The sequence below is a fragment of the Malurus melanocephalus genome, unplaced genomic scaffold (assembly GCF_030028575.1).
Source record: "Malurus melanocephalus ecotype Western Australia unplaced genomic scaffold, MMel_1.1 scaffold_377, whole genome shotgun sequence".
In the NCBI taxonomy this organism is placed as follows: Eukaryota; Metazoa; Chordata; class Aves; order Passeriformes; family Maluridae; genus Malurus; species Malurus melanocephalus.
In genome coordinates, this window is record NW_026623609.1 from 442,381 (window position 1) to 461,206 (window position 18,826).

Below are 18,826 nucleotides of genomic sequence, written 5' to 3' on the forward strand. Positions count from 1 at the left end.
TCGATGGCAGATCACCAGTGCCTTTAGCTGAGTTTAGGTGCAGTGTTTTTGCTATGAAGCTGAAGATTAGATCCTTGTAAACAAAGTCTGCAATTGATTAGCAGTAATTAGCATGGATTCTTCTGTCAGGGTGCTGGAAGGAGCAGGGAGGAATAACAAGCCTTGTGATGTCTCGCAGTTCTGCAGTGCTGGCTCTCACAGGCTGGGGAGTGCACTGGGCAAACCCTCGGTGAGAAGTCCGTGCCCGGTCCCACAGGGCTTGCACACAGCAGATGAGCTTTTATTCTGAATTGCAGAGCCTCTCCCCAGAAATACAGGAGCAGTTTCTGAAGAAACCCAACTGGGTGGATGTTGATTCCCTTSTGCCGCTCTGTGCCAGGTAACACCACCACAGTGGTGTCAAGCTTTAGACTCCCCAAATTGCTATGGAGGAGAACCCTAGTCCATATTACTGAAAAAGTAGTTCCAAATGTAATATATGCTCTATCCTGCCMTTTATTTGCTTTCTGTGTTTCTCTCTGTGCCAGGAGTTCTTGAAGTCTGTGCTGTGATTGTGACATTGGGGCAGACAAGTCAGGCAAATACTTCACACAAACACACGCTCCGAGCAAACCAGACATCCGGTATTTAGAAATAAACAGCGTAAAGAGATTTGGGAAAGTCACTGTTCATGCCAAGACATTTAAGAGGCATCTTGGTTCAAATAAAAGCCTSAACTCATTTCCATTTTAATTTTTTYMMYTTKKTTTTTAACTGTTGAGTTAGTTACTTCAAACCAAAATGGATCATTTCTATTTCTAGTGGAACAAAATCAGGTAATCTGTCTTCCACTTCCATTTTGAGGTGCTGATTTTCACCTAAATATTTTACCTGTCAATGGACAATTTTACTGAGGATAAAATGTTTTGTTAAAGTTTCTACCCATCCCTAATAATTCACAGAAGTTCAAGCTGGCACTCTTCATGTTAAACTCTTGGTTTCCATTGCTTAAAAAGAAACTCCCTCCTTCACTGCCCAGTGCCTGGGTTAGCAGTGGTTGGAGGGAGACAGTGGCCATTCAAGAGAGGTGTCAGACTCCACTGCTGTCTCCTGTCTGCATCACAAAGTGTCACTCAGAGGGCTAAAATCTGCAGACACCATTGCATGCAGACTGGACACTACTGGTCTGCAGTCCTGGAAATTTGGATCCAATCCAGTCTGGGTTTTGCTGGTTTTCWTAAGGGTCAGCAGTCATTAAAGGTGACGAGAAACTTGGAGTGAGACCCAGTWAGCAATCACTAAACACAGGTGTAAAAAGCTGGTAAAATTACTTCTTTGTAGCAGTAGAGAAAGCATGGTTGTATGGTGCATGTATGGTCCTGAAATGTGTGCTTAGTTGTGGGATTGTGGTTTGTCTTTGGTCGTGCTGTATATTTTTGAAGTGGAATTGAGGCCAATGGTATATACTYTGTCTCGTGTGTATTCAGATTTATGTGGAATGGATTTGAGAAAATATGACAGATGGGAAATAGATGGATGTTTTTTTCCATGCAGGTTGGCAGTTCTTTTACCTGCTAGCAGCCTAAATAATGGAAGCTGGGTGATGACCACGCATTAACACTTTCTGCTGCTCTGAGTGTTTTTCAAGAAGGGAGAAATTACTTCAAAATCTGCTCTCCTTGTAGTCAGGCCAGTAGCAAAGAAAGAAATTGTAGGGTGACACTAGAATACTAGAACCTTCCAGAGCCCCAGCATATGGGTTTTTATCAAAATCGAGGTAGGTCTGCTAGAGTCTCTGCACTTGCAGGAGTTTGGGGAGACATGGCAGTATCTTTTTTTTTTTTTGCCTTTCATCTTAGCACCTCTTCCCAAAGGCTGAGATGTCCTGGAAATCCTCAATATCTCTGAGTACCCAGTGTTTCATGGTACTGTCTGCACAGCTGCATGTGGCATGCACAGGGCAGACAGCAACTGCTTATTGAGCAGTATTAATATTGTTCCTTGGGCTCATGGTACACTGTGAAACATCCCCAAAAAACAGCAGTGTAGAAGTGTAAAGTGGAGATTCTATGGATCCAGGGTCAATACATTTGTTGCATGCAAGATGATGCAGTGTTGAAAGAGATGATGCTGACAAAGATGTCTCTTGTTCCCTACATGATTCCAGGATATTTGAGTTAAATTGTGCCAAGGAGGACTTTTCATCCTGCAAGCCTGGTCTYTTCTGCAGGGCTGTTGGCAGTTATTAAAACACAAAGCCCTTCTTGCCTACAAATCCATGTGCTTGATCTTTCCAGCCCAAATCCTACAAGTAACATGCACTTGTCCCCAGGGCAACTTGCTCAAACAACCACAGCTCTGCTGCAAAAAGGACCATTTGAGCCTTAGGGAATTGGGAGGAGAGACTGAATTATTCCCAGCATCCAAAGACCAAGAGGTTCCTTCTTCTTCAGCAAATGTTTTCAGTTCCCACTTGGTGAATTATTGCTAGGGATTTTTTTTTTTCCCTTCAGTGTTTCCATGAATGTGGTTGAGGCTCTGATCCAGGAAATGGGGGGAAAAAACCTCTGAAAAATGTATCGCACCATTTCAAAACTCAAGTGGAATTAATTAAATCCAAATTTCAACAGTGTGTCCAGAGTTGAGCTGGGCTCAAGACACACTTCAGAAGGTTTGATTTCAAAACAATCCCTTTGCKCATATGCACATAATTTAGGGACGTTTCTGTGCATCCAGTGCAAGGCAGGAACAGRGAGCTGCTGGGTACCTGAGTTTGGAGAATACAGGTAGTATTTGCAGGTCATCCAGAAAAAAAATTTCTTTCCGCCTGATTGAGTTTATCCTAATCCTCTGCTCAGCAAGATGCAGSCTGGAAAAAGAGTCAGGAAATAATGTTGGGGAAAAGAGAGCCAAACCATTTGAAATGGAGATGCTGTGGCTGGTACACTCACAGTTCTGCAGTTCTGCTTGCTGGGGAAGTAAAAAGAAGTAAAAATAGCTAAGGAACAGTAGAGAAAGTGTCCAGGACATCAGGCTTGAGCTGAAGGAAAAGAGTTTGGTAATGAAAACTTTTCTGAATAGTGGGGGGTGCAGGACTTTTCCCAGCTCCACCCCTGAAAGGGGATTACCCTGGGGGGTCTGAGTGCTTCCATCCTTTTATCTGTTAAATTAAGRTAATGTAATTTGCTGCCCCAGGGAAAACGTGATGGATTTTGAAAAAATAGTGCTAGTAGGCTGGGGCTTTCTCAGAGGTTTTTTCAAAGCCCAAATGCCAAATTATTTCCTCATTTTTATGCATGTGTCCTGATTAGCTGTGAGTTACACATTGGTCAGTGAGGARCAGAACTGGCTCTTTAAAGTAGTGTTTAACAAATTCTTTCTGTCATGCCTGTTCCCTGGTTTTTCACTCATTGCAGAGGAAGCCAGCATGTCTCATTTGCTCTTGCCTTGTAGTGGTGACCTGGGAGAAAGTTGAGGGGGAGGATTCCTGCATGAAAGATCAATTGTGCCTATTTWGTCTCTGCAAATGGGGAGGTTTTGCATTTAGAGCCTGAAAATGGGGGCGGTTCTACCTCATTTCTGCCAAGCAGCAACACATGTTGTCAATATTTTTCCTGCAGATCTTCTGCCTGAGCAGGGATGATGTGGGTAAACATTCTGATGTGGCTATATTTYTGTGGAAAAATAYATATACATATTTTTATRTGTGTATATATATAGGCTATATATTTTGGTGGAATGTCGGGTGCCCTGTGAGTTGATTAGCTCTGTCAGGTGAGAGAAGAAGCGTTTCTATCAGCCACTGCTTTGGGAGAAGTGAAACAGTAGATCTCTGTTGTGCAAAGTTTTACAGACTTTAACTTCATCACTAGGAGAATGGTTATCTGTAAGTCAGCACTACCCAGTGCTGCATAACAGCAGCTGTACCTTGAAATACTGGGGGGTATTTTGGATGGGGATTACATTGCMTGAGCAGGCTGAGAATCCCAGAGTCATGCTTGAATCCTGGAATTAAAGCYCTGAATTCAGGGCTCTGACAGGTCTGGGAATCCATCTTGTCAAACCCYATAGCAGCTAGACCTGCCGCTACAGCAGGGCTATTGAAGGATGAGTACATTTGTTTCAAAGACCTCCCAGCCAGATGTTACCCCTGCTGGATTGCATATGGCTTTCTTCAGGCACAGAGTTAGCACTGAAACCTGAGCCAACTGATAACAAGGGCAGGCAAGTGCCAGCTGGGTCTGTGGGGCATTACCCATCCACCTTTTCCTGGCAGCTCCAGTACTGCAAACATGAACAGTGTAGTTCAATAGAAGCTCAGGAGCTCAACCATTACAAGGGCCATGCAAGCACTTCTCCATGTGAAATGGCTAGTGACAGCCTGTTTGATGCTCCAAGTCTTTGGTGGGTAAATGGCACATCAGAAATTCATTTCCTCCTGCTTCCTTCTGTGTTGCATCAGTTGGAAGTAAGTCACATTGCCTGCTACCTCATGGTAGCAGCATGACCTGAAACAGTACAATGAAATTGCCTAGGCACTTCTTTTCCAAGCTGAAGAAATCCTTTTTTTTTTTTTTTTTTCTGTGTACAGGGGTTGTGGCTTTGATTTCACAGCATGGACTTGTCTGCGAAGCTGGAACCTGAAGCAGCCTGGTACGCTGACCTGACAGCATTCAGACCCCAATCCTGCCCAGGATGCAAGTCTGCCAGCTCAGGTACCATTGACCAGGTGAGAGGGAACAGAGAGCTTTTGCCACAGCAGAGGAGAGGGAGGGGCTGTGCAGATTGCTGCCAGGCCAATGGAATAGAGTAAGACACTTGTTTGGCTTTTGTCAGCTTTTTCTGAGCATCTCAGCAGTGCAGAAAGAGCTCAACATTTCCTAGACAACCCTGAACCTCTTATCCACAGCGCCTCTGCAGCTGGGTTTGCTGAGGGCACAGTTCCTCAAGCTTTCAAACCATACTCTCCCACTGTCCTTCCCTTTTTAGATTTGTCATTTCCTTTCTCATGCCTGGAGGAGAATATGTGCTGGTACTGCCTCAGGAGCAGATGTAATACCAGCTATTGCTTTCCCCACCATGTCCCCTGGCTCCTTCCTTTCCCTGATTTTTGTCACTACCTGCTGGATCTCCTACTTTTCAGTTTGCTGAGGCCTCTTCTGTTAGTTGGCCCACATGGGTCCTCTGTCCCTTTGTCCATGTACCCTGCAGCCAGTTTCCTTGCAGGTTTTTCATGTCTTTTAGAGGTAAAAAGGCAAGGGAGGAAATTGTATAAGTATAAAAATACAACAGTTTCATATTCCTGTTTGACTGCTCCTGGGATGCTTTCACATGTGGCAAACATACCCAGACAATTAATCTTGTGCACCCACAGGGTGTAACTGTAAAACAGTGCATGACACATAAAGATGTACCTTCCTTCCCTATTGTGCTGTGCTTGGAGGATTTTTTGGAGCCTCTGCTTTTGCTGTGTCAGGGCCAGTTACCCCATCTGGACCTCCAGGCATATCCTAGTTGATATGATAAAGGCAGATCCTATATGTTTTATTAAAATTACAGTTAGGACACAGGTTCATTCTTCCCTTCTGCTCCTTATCTTGGAACAGAGAGGTAGCCAAAATCAAAATAAGCTCATAACCATGGAAGAAGACGGGGAGAGAAATGGCTCACAGCACACTGATTCCAGCAGGGCCTGCCTAGGCTGAAGTGGTTTGGGCTACGTGTTGCAGGTAACAACCAGCCCACCTGACAGTGCTCTCTAGAGCTACTCAACCATTTAGGTGGTTACACTGCTAAATAGGTCCTGCTTTCCCCCAGTGTCCTTGTTCTGGGATAGAGCACTCTGGGAAACTCTTATAATGAGCACATGCTGCTGCTTCAAGTGCTGGAGGCAGGAAACCTCTAAGTACAGGAGCAGTGACTGCTCATTCATGTGTCTCTTCTATCTGAGCTGATGAGTTCACAGTGCTGCTCCCCTGCAGTTCTGGAATCTTGTTACACTGTCATTTCTGCCATTCTTTGTGCATCTCAGAGTTTTCTGAATTCTTCTCAGTATATCCTGCATTCCTCTGCATTATAAACACATATTCCATCCACACATTCCATCTATTTTCAACTATTTACATGGATGGGGTTTGGCTTCCATGCACCTGTGGACATGAAACATTTGGGGACTTCAAGAGGACATACTAGATTATCCCTCCAATTTGAAACTGCCTTTGGGATAAGCTCCTTGTGCCAGTTGGGAACCTGTGTCTCACAGGGAATGAGAGCTGTGCAGGACCAGTGGCCAAAGGGAAGGAAACAAACCCACAATGGAGTGGGGTTTGTCTGATGTGTCTGTCCATGTTGGATAAGTTTGTGCCCAGTGCAATCCATGTAAAGGATCATCCCTCAGCACCTGATTGTTTCTCACACACTGATCCAGGGATTTCCAGACCCACCTTTCTAGGACACAGCCAGGCTGGGAGAAAGGACCTCAGCAGGCAGCGAGGATCCAGGCAACAGGCACTGCTGCTTATGCAATAGGCAAACATTGTAGTAAATAACATGTGTAGCTTTGTTATTAAGCTTGATCTTGTTAGGGGGGCAATAAATGTTCTCTGTGATCATTTTTCTTGTAGAATATCAACACAGGATAAAATTGTGGCTCTGGCTTTGCTCTTCCTGCTCATTAGAGCTCCATGCTGCTTCATGCCATGGCCTCAATCTGTTGTTTGCCTTGACAGCTGCATGTCCCCAATTTCCTTCAGACTCCTTTTGCACATGATAATGCTGGCAGTTCTTAGGTTTTTCATGTCTCTTCCCCCCGCCCTTTCTCACTTTTACGAAACCAACTTAGCAGCAAATTGAGCTTAATTTAAAAGGGATGGTTTGGGCAAGATACCTGTTTGCTGGAAACCAAAATCTGGGACATCTGGCATTCATTGACTTTTAAAGGCAAAGAAATGGCACAACTAAAATGCAGATACAGAGGACAGAGGATTTCCAGCTATGTTGGGTGGGATGTTGTTTCAGTAAATTGAACTCAGACAGATTTGTTCTACTTGCTCTGAGCCATGGCTCTGGGTATAGTCTGGACTGGACCACTTGTTTAATTATATACCACTAAAAAAACTAGCTTTGCTTCATAAAATGCCTTTTTTTTTTAATCTTGACATCTGCCTTTATATTCTCTGCACAGGATAGCTGCTTTGAGGCCTGAAGACACTTCCAGAGCCATCCCCTGAGTCACCAAATTCTGTCTTTCAGCCAGAAAAAGCTTTTCAATCATATCCAGAGCCAGGTATGTACRCTGTGCCTGGGGGAACTTGAGGTGGGGACACTCCAGCCTCACTTCCAATTTCTAGGCTGATTTACAACAGAGGGGCCAGAGAATCACTTGGTTTGATTTGCTGGGCGTACGAGTGGGAGTGAGAGATGCTTCCCAGAGCTGGCCATGCCCTGTGATGCAGAGGAGCTGAGTTATGCCCTGATAGCCTGGAGCTGTAAAGCAGCTGAAGCAATCCCATCTAATCAGTAGCTGTATAACAAAAAACAGCTCATTCTAACACTATGAAACAGTAGAGCTTTATTTGAACTTGAAGAGAATAAATGAGTCTTTGGCATCATGTGGGGAGAGGAGACTGTGCTTCTTGCTGCCAGTAGTGCATACTTTCTAATTCAAGAAGGAGCAGTGAGGCAGATCCCATAGACAGCACCAGGCATGAACCCAAAAAAAATCCTGGCTTTGCCCATGGAGAGAGTGAGAAGTTGGATCCTCTAGAACAGAGGCTACTTTATGAGGAGTCAGAAACTGGGCCACACACAAACTGGGTATGTAAGTGTAGCAGGGCACTGCTCTCTGTTTTTGCTGAGGGATCCCCAGGCAGGTCAGCCTGGGCCATACAGCYTCTATCCCAGCAAGCAACAGATCACTCTGCACTGCCTCCCTCATCTGTGCATGACAGGTTTCRTGTCAACAGCCTCAGACTCCCCACATCTCCCCACTGCTGGCAGTGGTGCAGTCTGGATCAGTATGAAACCAGAATTTTATGAAGGGCAGAAGTATAACCCTCCCCACATTTCACTCACTTCCCTATTTGTCATTTCTGGCTGAATCGTTCACTCCTGCTGGAGCTTCCCCTGGGAAGTGATTGAAAGAGCCTCAATAGTTTAATCCAAATTGCCCTCCAGTTCCCTGGTGATGCAATTAATTGAAAGCAGGATTTTTACATCTCTGTTCTGCTTAAAAGTATCCCCTGGCCRTCAGGCTCTCCTGCTATGAGATCTGAGAGTCACTGTGCTGGCAGCCACATCCAGTATGAGCCTGGATTTCTAARAGGATAATCCAGGAAGACATCAGGTCCCCCTGTGTGGCAGTCCCAGCCATAATCATCCTATCACTGTTGTGGGCTTTTGCAGYTGAGTATCAGGAGTAGTTTCTTCCAGCACTGAAGCTTGCAGTAGCAAACTTAAACCTTTTCCCCCGTACTAATCCACAGTGGGAGAGGCCCCTGGTGCCTCCCCAAGATGGATTTTCTTTTGAGAATTTCTATGAATCTGCTCTCCTTACCACAGAATTAATTACACTTAGAGACAGAAAAGAGTCATGCCTTTGCTAGAGAGAATGTGCTGAAATGCAGTAAATTCCATGTGGAAAACATAATATCTGATAAAGGCAAACTGTAAGGAGACAAAACTTGAACCAGCAAAATTCTGAGAGCTGAGTKAAGTCAGCAGAGCCGGGATGAGGCACAGTGTGCCTCAGTTTGAAAATTTGACAGATGAATAAGAGAAGAACAAAGACTGGAGAGCTCAGAGCTCTGATTCCTAATTAGTTGTGAACAGGATAGGGAAAGATTTAAGAATCTGGTTTAAAAATTTGGCCATAAGTTGTGACCCACAGTTCCTCCTGCCCACACGACCCTCGGCGGTGAGAGCAGACTGTGGCAGACAGTTTGCAGGTRGACTCTGAGCCAAGGCTGAGTCCCAGTTTGGCTGCTCTTCCTTGCKAAAGGGAAGGCATGTTTTGGTTTTCCTGGGCTGTCTGCAGAGCTTCTCTCTCTCTCTCTCCAGTCTGGGACAGGTGCCARCCACTTCYAATGCCTTTTCCCAGCGAGTTTAATAACTCTACTTCCTTCATCCTGTCTTGAGCTCTCAAAATAGCATCCTCAGGTATGGCATGCCATACTCTATTGCCCTGCTGTCTGCTGCAGACAGTGTCCTCTTTCTTTCTGCTTATCCCCACTTCAGTCTATATAGAATCCTTGGGATTGGCATCCTTTGTTGGAGTAGAGATGCCAGAGGGACCTGGATGCCTCTCTTGACGAGAGCACTGGACTATGCTATAGAGTGCTAATTGCCGCAGCATTTTGGCATATCCTGGACTGTCTTAATTTAATTTAGCTGCCACATTTACTTTGGCATTGGAGCACAGCACATCCCACAACAGCTGGGTTTTACCTGAGATGGGAGAGCCCATCCTTTTAGGCCCCTTGAAAATGGTGGATTTGTGCAAACTATGAAGCAGCGATCGCAAATCTTCCTTCTCTGTCTAACTGCTGACTCTTAGCAAAGCCAAAACTCCTGAGCATGAGTTCATTAGCCCATTGGAACGGTGCTTCCTTGGCTCCTGACTTCCCTTCAAGGCTCTGGCAGCCAGACAGCACCTCTGCTGCCAAGCTAAACCTTGCCATGCTGTGTGATGGGACAGGCTGCTCGGCACACAGCCAGGAATGGGCCTGTTCTCACTCAGCTATTGAGCATCCCTGCAGACACGCTGGGTATGCCAACCTCCATCCTACACAGACTTCCATACAGGCTCATATTTCCTCTGGAGCTGCCTYGTCCTTTCATCCACACCTTATGAGAAGAGGCAAACCCATGTTTGCCCCATCCTTCCCTTCCAAAAAGCTGTGTCTGGACTGCTGATGCCATATAGAGAAAGTTAAATGACCCCTTGAARGGACTGATGGCCATGTAAACAGCCTGGCCCAGGCACTGCAGAGCTCATTTGGCTGGTTTGGCCTCTTGCAGGCTCTCTAAAAGACATCTCCCCCTCCCTGCTTTGTGCTCCTGCCAAGTGAGCTCTGCTGTGCTGCGTCCCTGATCTTTTCTGACATTAATTACCCTTTCCTGGCTCACACTGCCCTGTTTGTGGCCAGGAAACCAAACTCACTTGCGCCTGGAAGCAAAGCAGGAGGGAAGAGAGAGTGTCTGCTTCCTTGGATGGCYGACTGGAACAAGCAGGTGCCTCTGAGCCCTTCCTACCCTGGGGAGAGCTGATAGAAGGCTTTGCCCATTGCAGCCCAGGCTGGATCCAGCCCATTGCTGAGCACCTGCTCTGCCTGCTGGAGGCACTGGGAGGGCCAGCTCTCAATGTGTGCCCAGCATCTTCAGAAATGCATCGAGCAGACCCAGCACAAGGGTAGTGAGAAACAGCAGGAGGACTAAACCCTGGATGCAGCCCATTTCCTCCCACTGGTGACTTTTTAGGCCACTAACTTCAAAGCTGCTTCCCTTCACTTCACCTGGGTGCTCATGGCTTCCTCCCTGTCACCTCTGAACAGCCCTACTGCAGTACAGGGTCCCAGCTTCTCATGTTGTGCAGCAGTGTGACAATCCAAGGATGGATGCTTCTCTAAAAACACCACTGAAGGCTTTCCTGGCACCAGCCACAWGCTCAGTGCCACCCACTTTTCCCAGGGTGACAGTGTTCCTGGGCAGGCCAGAGCTTTGCTGGCAGAATTGAGCACTGATCTTCTGGTGAGGGAATACAGTTCTGCTGCTGGGTTTTTGGAGACTGCCACCAGCCTAAATCAGGAGCAAGAGGCTAAGTCAGAAAAAGGTAAACATGGACATGGTGTTGTTCCTGACACTTTTACAGTGCTCTGAAGTTCCCATCGCACACCCAAATGAAACAGCAGCACTTGGAGAGTTTAACTGGCAACTCCCCAGATACAGATTCATAGTCTGTATTAACTCCTGTGCTATAAACAGACAGGAAAATCCATACTTTCCTTGAAAAGAGCAGCAGCGTTTCTCAAAAGGAGCCTGTGTGTGCTTGCCACATCTTCGAGCCTGCATCCAACCTRAAGGGAGCCACGAGGAGGAGTTATTTGTAAAATACAGCACCATCTAGTGCTGTGCTGCAGCAGGTCACCCGCCACATGTCCCCACCTCGGCACCCACAGCACCGGGGTCCTCTCTTCGCTTCCCCTCCCCAGCTTTTGCAGTGGGCTTTGATTTGGTTCGTGTGTCAGATGGCAATGGGTTGTCTGAGGGCTTCTTCAACAAGTCTCTTTGTGCGTCTGTGTACTTGCAGCGTTCCAGCAGCCTCTTGCATAATTCATGGAGAAATTCTGTTAAAACTTCATCCAAACCTCAAATCATATGTGAAATGCAGCTGGAAACCATCTCTGTAGATTCGAGCCATTGCAAACATCCCTTCCCCCTGCTCCACCACACCTTGTGTTCCTGTGTGTTAAAGCCAGGCARAATTTCTAGTTGTGCAGAAATCCTGGTGCTGAGTGACACAAATCCAGCTGGTTTTTCTGGGCAGTGGCTGTATTCTCCCTGTGCTCTGCAGAAGCATAGACGGTAATGGGTGATTATTGAGGGTCCAGGAGGGGTAAGAAAGAAATTATCAGCAAGTTAAAATTCACAGTTTAAAGACTGGTGTTTGCACTGGAAAATAAGCTTCATTAGGGTTGAAAACTGCTGATGTGAAGTGTATGTGGGATTGGAAGGGATTAAAAATGCTGCAAACACCATTTGCTAAGTGTAGGAGTTATTTGGCCAAAAGGAGAGCTGGCTGATTATTATGGAGTTAATTTCACCTGCATTCCCAGCACCCCATCATAAACAATCTAAAATTGCTTGGCTTTTACCCATACACAAAATTCAAGGGTTCAGATCAAAACCAAATTCCCTTCAACTTACATCCAGCATTCATGTGTGTGGTTAAGCTGTGTAACATGGTACTAAGAGCTCCTGTGAACCAGAGCAATCTTTAYATCAAAGTGACTTTACACTCCCCTTCCAAAACCAGGCACGCTGAGGTAAAACCCTTGAGCTGTAGCAGCACAGAAGGTGATACAAGTAGGCCAGGAAATGCTYGCAGTGGTGCTGTGTGATCGACTCTTGCTGTACAGACAGGTTTCCTCCTGCTTTTCCAGAGAAAAGGAATGTTGTGTGAAGAAAGCGTTGTCTGGCGATCGCTCTGTCTGATGGAACTATGGGTGGGAGTTGGGATGGAAAAAGTTTGTTCTGTGGTGAGTAATACCACAATGGGGGAGGATGCCTGAGAAACTCGTTTCTTGCACAAGCAAGTGCATGATACCTTTTCCCCCATCGATTTGACCATTTAACCCGAAGGAAAACATATTGTTTCTTTGCACCGGGCTTTATTTTCACTTTCCCAGAGGATGCAGCCAACATCAGCATGAAGGTGTAAAAATTTGGAAGCAGAACTGCTTGCTGTGTGCACAAGGGGACAGTTTCCCTGTGACACCAACAGAATCAAAACTGCAACGTTTCTATTTCGGAGCCAGTCCTATGGCAGTAAAAATTAAATTTTCTCTTTTCAATTCTTTTGTTTATTGAAGCACAAAAGCCAGCAGTGTAGGAACTTGTTTTCCATGGCTCACAGCAAAGRCAGAGTTGGAGGATTGTTGTGAATCAGTTCTCAGACACAGCTATGCTGAGAYTCCAGGAGGTTTTTCTGGAGACCCAGGCCACAGCCATGAATGGTGCAGCCTTAGAAATCCAGCTGGCCAAACCATTTAGGTACTCAGCCATCAGGAAACAGATTTTGTAGGTGCTGTGGCACATCTCTTTGATCTTCCCTGCACATGTCAAATGGGCCTCTCTTGCTGTTTTTTTTGCACATACAGGAGCTGTTGCCTCACACTGGATATTGTCTCCCACAAATGCAGTGTCTGCCCAGCAACATCCTGCCCTGAAGGAGAGAAGTTCCTCGACCCTGCCAAGTATCAARCATCAAGAACATGTCCCATGGAGACAAGGCCACACAGCAGCTTCCATGTGTCAGCATTGCCCCTGACTCTTTCCAAGAGGCAGCCTGAATTCTGCTGCTCACACACACAGAGTTGTGGTAAGTTAATATTCAAATAAGAGCATTGGAAAATTCACCTTTGTGTACCTCTCCTTAGCACTATCTTGTCTTTTCTTGGGTCAGTGTGGGATTATTGTCTATGTTTGCTTCTAGACCTTTTATTTTTCCCTTTGCCAACCTAATTATGAGTGTCCCAGCTGAGAGAGTTTTCCATTTCCTTCATTTGCTAGGCAACCAAATGTCTGTACATTTCCATGGGGGTCTGTAAACATCTCATGGTACATTCTTCTAATTAGAAAACAATGTCTGTAGTTGTGTTTACATTGCTATGCTTATTAGGAAGAAAATGCAGGGCTGGTTCTGTGTTATTTGCAACCTGAGATTGTATATTTGTGTGCTGTTTGGAGGAGTATTTAATTGGTTTTTAAGAAATGTATCTCGGGGGTTTCTTGGTTTCTGAATCAACACAGACACAGAGTTTACAGCTAGTTATTGTATGAAATTATAGATCACATGTTCCTGTGAACTTCCCCGAAGTTTATTCAACTCAAAAAACAGAAGTTGAGTTAAGGAGGAAAAGTTGCATGGGTTCAGCAGTGAGCTCCCTCCTTGGAAGGTGCTACTTGTGATCAGGCAGTAAGTTTCAGGGCAGTTGGGCAGAACTAGTAACAAATATTTCAAAGTTAATATCGGTATAAAGGGGAATCAGAGGTTTCCAACTTCTAGGATGATTCATAGTGTTCTTGAATCCATGTGTTCATCAGTTYTGATCCTCCACATAATGCAGGCTGTAGTAATCAAAATCAATTTGAAATTAATGTCTTTTGAACTGAATATGTGTTTGAGAAAAGAGTCCAGTCTGCTTTAGAGGTTGCCAGCAGTGAAGGGTTGATTGCTACCTTAGTAAATTTTCCAGTAATTAGAAATGTTCACTTTATTGCTACTCTAAATTCTCACTTCAACCCCCAGCCACCAAATCTACATTTTGTCTGCCAAAATGAAATGTCTTTGGTGAGTTTTGTTCCCTACATTTCTGCTTCAGCAGAATGTAAGATCATTCCATAGCAAGAAGAAYAAATTGCAGTACTGGATGCTTGAAACCTATTTTGTTAGCTTTTAATTCAATTCATGGCTCTTGTCTGGACCTTTTCTAGTCTATCCATGTCCATTGAATGGTGAACCCAAGTTCTGTGTACTGCCAAATGCATCAGCACCAAATGCCAGGGTAGGGGAGCTGCTCTTTTTTGCTGATGTTACAGCACTGAGTCGCACAAATATCAGCTGGAAGGACCATTTTTGGAGTTTTGTTTGCCATCCTGTAAGGAGTGAGGCAGATCCTAACTCCCTTTGACAATCTGGGCCTGGCCTCATTGTCTGTGAACCACCCTCACAGGTGGCTAAAGGCTGCAGAGTTGGGGCTCACAGGTCCCCAGAAGTCCCCACAGTGATTCCCTCCAGGGTTCTGTGCCCGTCTACCCATGACAGAAGGAGCCCAGTTCAATGCTAACCCTCAAACAAACAGTGCCCTGACCTCCCAGCTAGCAGAGCAGCCCTTCTTGCTTATTTTATTCCCGGCRTTTGAACTGCAGCACATTCCAGTTGGGTAAAAAGGCTTCGCTGTCTGGAGCATGCYGGAGTCAGGTGGTGAGCATACCAAGAGCCAGACAGGATGCTGTGCTTCCTGTGAGAGTAAACACTGAAAGCCATGCAAAGCATCTTTCATTCTGGCTGGGCCTCAGCAGCCAGTACAGCTGCTGGAAAGGAAGGCACTTCACTGAGACAGAGAGATTATTCTCTTCTGGCTTTGAGACTACCTGGATTTTTAATCACATTTGAAATCCTGTGTGTTTAAAGGCTGCTCACTTTGCTGGCAGAAGGTACACCCAAATTTCACCCCCATCTGCTTTGAGCTTGCAGCCTTGCTCAGGGATCTACTGTGCAGGAACACAACCAGTGTGAGTGCTCTGCACCTCCTAAATTTATATCTGAGACAACAGCATGGGGTAACTGAASGAGCTCTTGGACATATCCCAAGTCTGTTCAGACATAAACTAAGAAAGAAATGTGCTACTAAAGAACAGTTCAGATTTGCCTTAAGTAGTTTCACCTCTGGACAGTCTCTCTTAGGGGCTCTGAGCATTGTTACTGCCAGGAGAGTGACACTGGATTTTGTCCTGTTTTTAAAGAAATTCAGAAGTCATTAAGAGAATGTCTAAAAGTTTCATCAAGCTTCATACAGAGCAGAGGCAGAGCTGCTTTGGCAGAAACTCCCTGATCTATTAAGTCCTCTTCAAGATTCACATGAAAAGTAAATCTCTCCCCAAAACTTGACAGAAAYCATTTTTTAGGCATTCAAGACACCTTCCCATGGGGTGTGATTGCTGATACATGAACAGACTGGAACAGATGTCCACGGCATCCGCACTGTTGCATTTTAGAAGCTGCACCACTCTCCATCTCAAAGCCAGCATGAATTCCAGACTGTCATGGTGAGGATGAGCACAGGAAAGCCATTGGGATCACAGTAGCCAGCAGATTCTGCAACAGATGATCTGACCTTTCACTATAATATTCAGGTGCTGTATTTTATGCTCTTTRGGAGCCTCCCACTGGAGTGGGCTGGAAGGAAATCAAGCCCTGTCTAGGCATGTTTGAGCTGTGTTTCAAGAAATCCTTTAATTTCCATAAATAGAAATGGCAGCATAGTCTGGCTCACAGGGATATCTGAGGAGAGGAATATCACCACCATGCAGGAGCAGCTCAGTTAGAACGAGTCACAAGAGCACGTGAATCCCAATATCCACAGCCAGGTCCCAACAGGATTTTTTTCATCACCTTGTGGAAGGAACATTTCAGTTTTCTGACAATCAATAAAAATGGGATTATATTCTTCAAGAAGCTTCACCTTTCATACTGATATCCACAAAGTTCATGGTGTTCAAACAGATTTTCCCAAGCTGGTCTATTATATGTGTTTTCCTAATGGAGAATTCAATATTTTCATTTTTGCTTGCAAAACTGTCTCTACATCAAACTTTGTTTTGATTTTTATAGACTCAAACACTATTTTTAGGGTTATGTTATTCATTGAGGCTTAAAGCCAGSAGAGTCATCTTGGTAAGTCAGACTTTATGGCTATTTTCATGAGATCAGATGTAACATCAGTCCAGGCTTTTGGAAGGAAACTGCTTTCAGAGCTGCCAGTTAATTTGTGAGAAGATACTGCAAGGATATTCTCTTCCTATYGTGCATTTCTTCCCTAACAAAACTAAAGTGTGTTCTAATACTTTAATGTCTGGAAAGGTTTTAATATCTCTTCCCTCTTGCCTAGCAACATTTTAAGTAAAGAACCAGATATAGTACCTTTCTAACAGAAGAGACAATAGTTTAAAAATAYTGCGGTTTGTTGAGGTTTTTTTGTTGTTGTTTTTTTTAGTGTTTCCAGCTGATCTATTGATTCAACAATTGCTTTATTTATTGACCATGCAGTATTTTTAAAGTATTTTACTGCTTCTACAGCATAAGCAGAGCTCTTTGGAGAAAGGAAGGCTTGGTAGGAATGTTTTCAGGGTTGTGTCCTGCAGTGTTCTCTGTCTGCTGAGGTTTTCATCCTAAATCCTGGCAATATAATTCCATTTCCTAGCAATGTTCTTTTGCWGATTCCAGTTTTTTTCACCAACATCAGTTGTCTGCAGTATCTCAATAAGAAGTGCATTAACATGGTATTTTCAACATGGGAAAACGAGGTGCTGGGAGAGAGGCTCTTTCACAGAGTCTGTGAGTCAGTAATGAATACGGATTTCCCTGAAGTGATTCCTCCAGGAGGAAGCAATCACAAATGGGTTGGTTCTAGCATCTTCATTTCTGGGTTGTTTTCTTTTGCAATACTCTGTTTTCCAGGAGGCTTTCAGTGGTGATCTCAAACTTCTCTATGAGACACTTGTGAGTTGGGAGATGTGACATGCACCCCTATGAAACACCAACTGCTGGAACACGCACTCTTCCCTGATTTCTTATCTTGGCAAGCCCCTCACTTTACATATCTGACCATTCCTTGCAGGTTGTTTCATTCTYCAACTTTACTCTAATGTTCTTTCTGTGTTAAATTGAGCTGAAGATCTGGAGAAGAAATTCATATTCCTGTGTGATTAGCTGTGCCAGTAGCAATTGTTATGGCCTGCAGTGGGTTTTGACATCTGTTCCAGAAAGYAAAGCTGTTTTTCCTTCAGAATCTCTCACATTACTCCAAATAGCCACATCCTTTCAAAACATGCTCCTGTGCTGTTCATACTCTCCTCTGGAAACCACTGTGCTCAATTGCTATTTTTCATGGTCACATGCAATTATTTGCCTCCCAATTTCTCCTTCTTGCTCACAGCTGCTGTCCTCTCCCACAGCAGGAAAATGGCCAGCAGCTTCATCCTTCATATACATCACCTGCAAGCCAGCCATGGAACCCTGCAGAGGTGGGATAGYTGCTGTTCCATCAGGAACATCTGCAGACAGCAATCATTCCTCCTCCAAGGAGATCATCTTCATCATTCTTGTGCAGCAGTGACGTGTGGATCAAGGCTGAAGGCATCCCAAGGGTRTATCCCATCCTGTGCAAAAGGTACACACAGAATCTTGAGTAAAACAATGAACTTCCCTGTCACACTTCACCTTGTGAAGTGCAAGGAGGGGCTCTGCTTTTAGTTCTGTCATCTGTAGGGACAGTAAACATTGTAGAGCAAGCACTTGTTGAGGACACACKTTTGTTGTTGTGTTTGGGATTGGTATGATGTGAGCATTTATTGAAAACACAATTAGAAATGTGAGTCCTAAGAAGTCACAAAATACGTTTGAAATCTGTTCTTCTCCTGTTGAGGGACAAACAAGGCATGTAATCAAGTATTTGTAGAAACAGTAATAAATGCTCAACAGCTTCTGAATYTTATTCACTTGATACTTAATTGAATAACCCCCAAACTTCTAACTATTGCAATTACTCACAGACTGGAGGCTTTATAACTTTCTTATAAATTACAGTGCTGCAATAACACAGATTCATATTAATGTTTCTTTAATGCTTTAAAAACCCCTACCTGTCCTGAAATGAAACATGTGAAATTAATTTATTCCAATTCCTTTTCCATTATTCTCTTTCCAAGCTGGAAACCTAACTTATCTGCATCTGATAAAGTGCCAATAATGATAGTCTATAAGCAAAAACTTCCCAAATTCCTGGCATGTTTTAGTTTCAAGATAACCAAGTACAGATTTCCAGGGTGTTTCTGTAATTGATTCTGTATTTGGTGTATATTTTTAGGATATTTCTCTCATACAAGAGAAGAGAGGGTCATTCAGAGTTTGGCTTTGCTGGTATTGTAATTTACTTCCCAGCCATTTTCTTTCAGCTATGAGAAGATTATTGATGGACTTGACAAGGACTGGACAAACATTGTCCCTGGCTACCAGGACATTCTGTGTTGGGATTTTGCTRTTCTGTTCAGCCCTTCCCACGCTGTCCTGGATTCACACTTTGGTTGAATGCTCTGGGTTACAAATCTTTGAGAGAGTGAATCTCAAACTCCTTGAAGCCTCCAGCCAAGCCAGCAGAAGCACAGCTGTTTATCCCTTTATCTCGCTGTTTTCTTTTTCTTTAGGGTCAATCTTAAAATGAAATTTGCCTTGAGAAGCAGAGGGTAATGTAGGAGCCTTTCTGGTTCTGCACTTACTGGATAGGTAAAATCAAATGTACAAAACTCACATTTTGCCCAAAACTCAGTGAAATAGCTGAATATTTTCTAG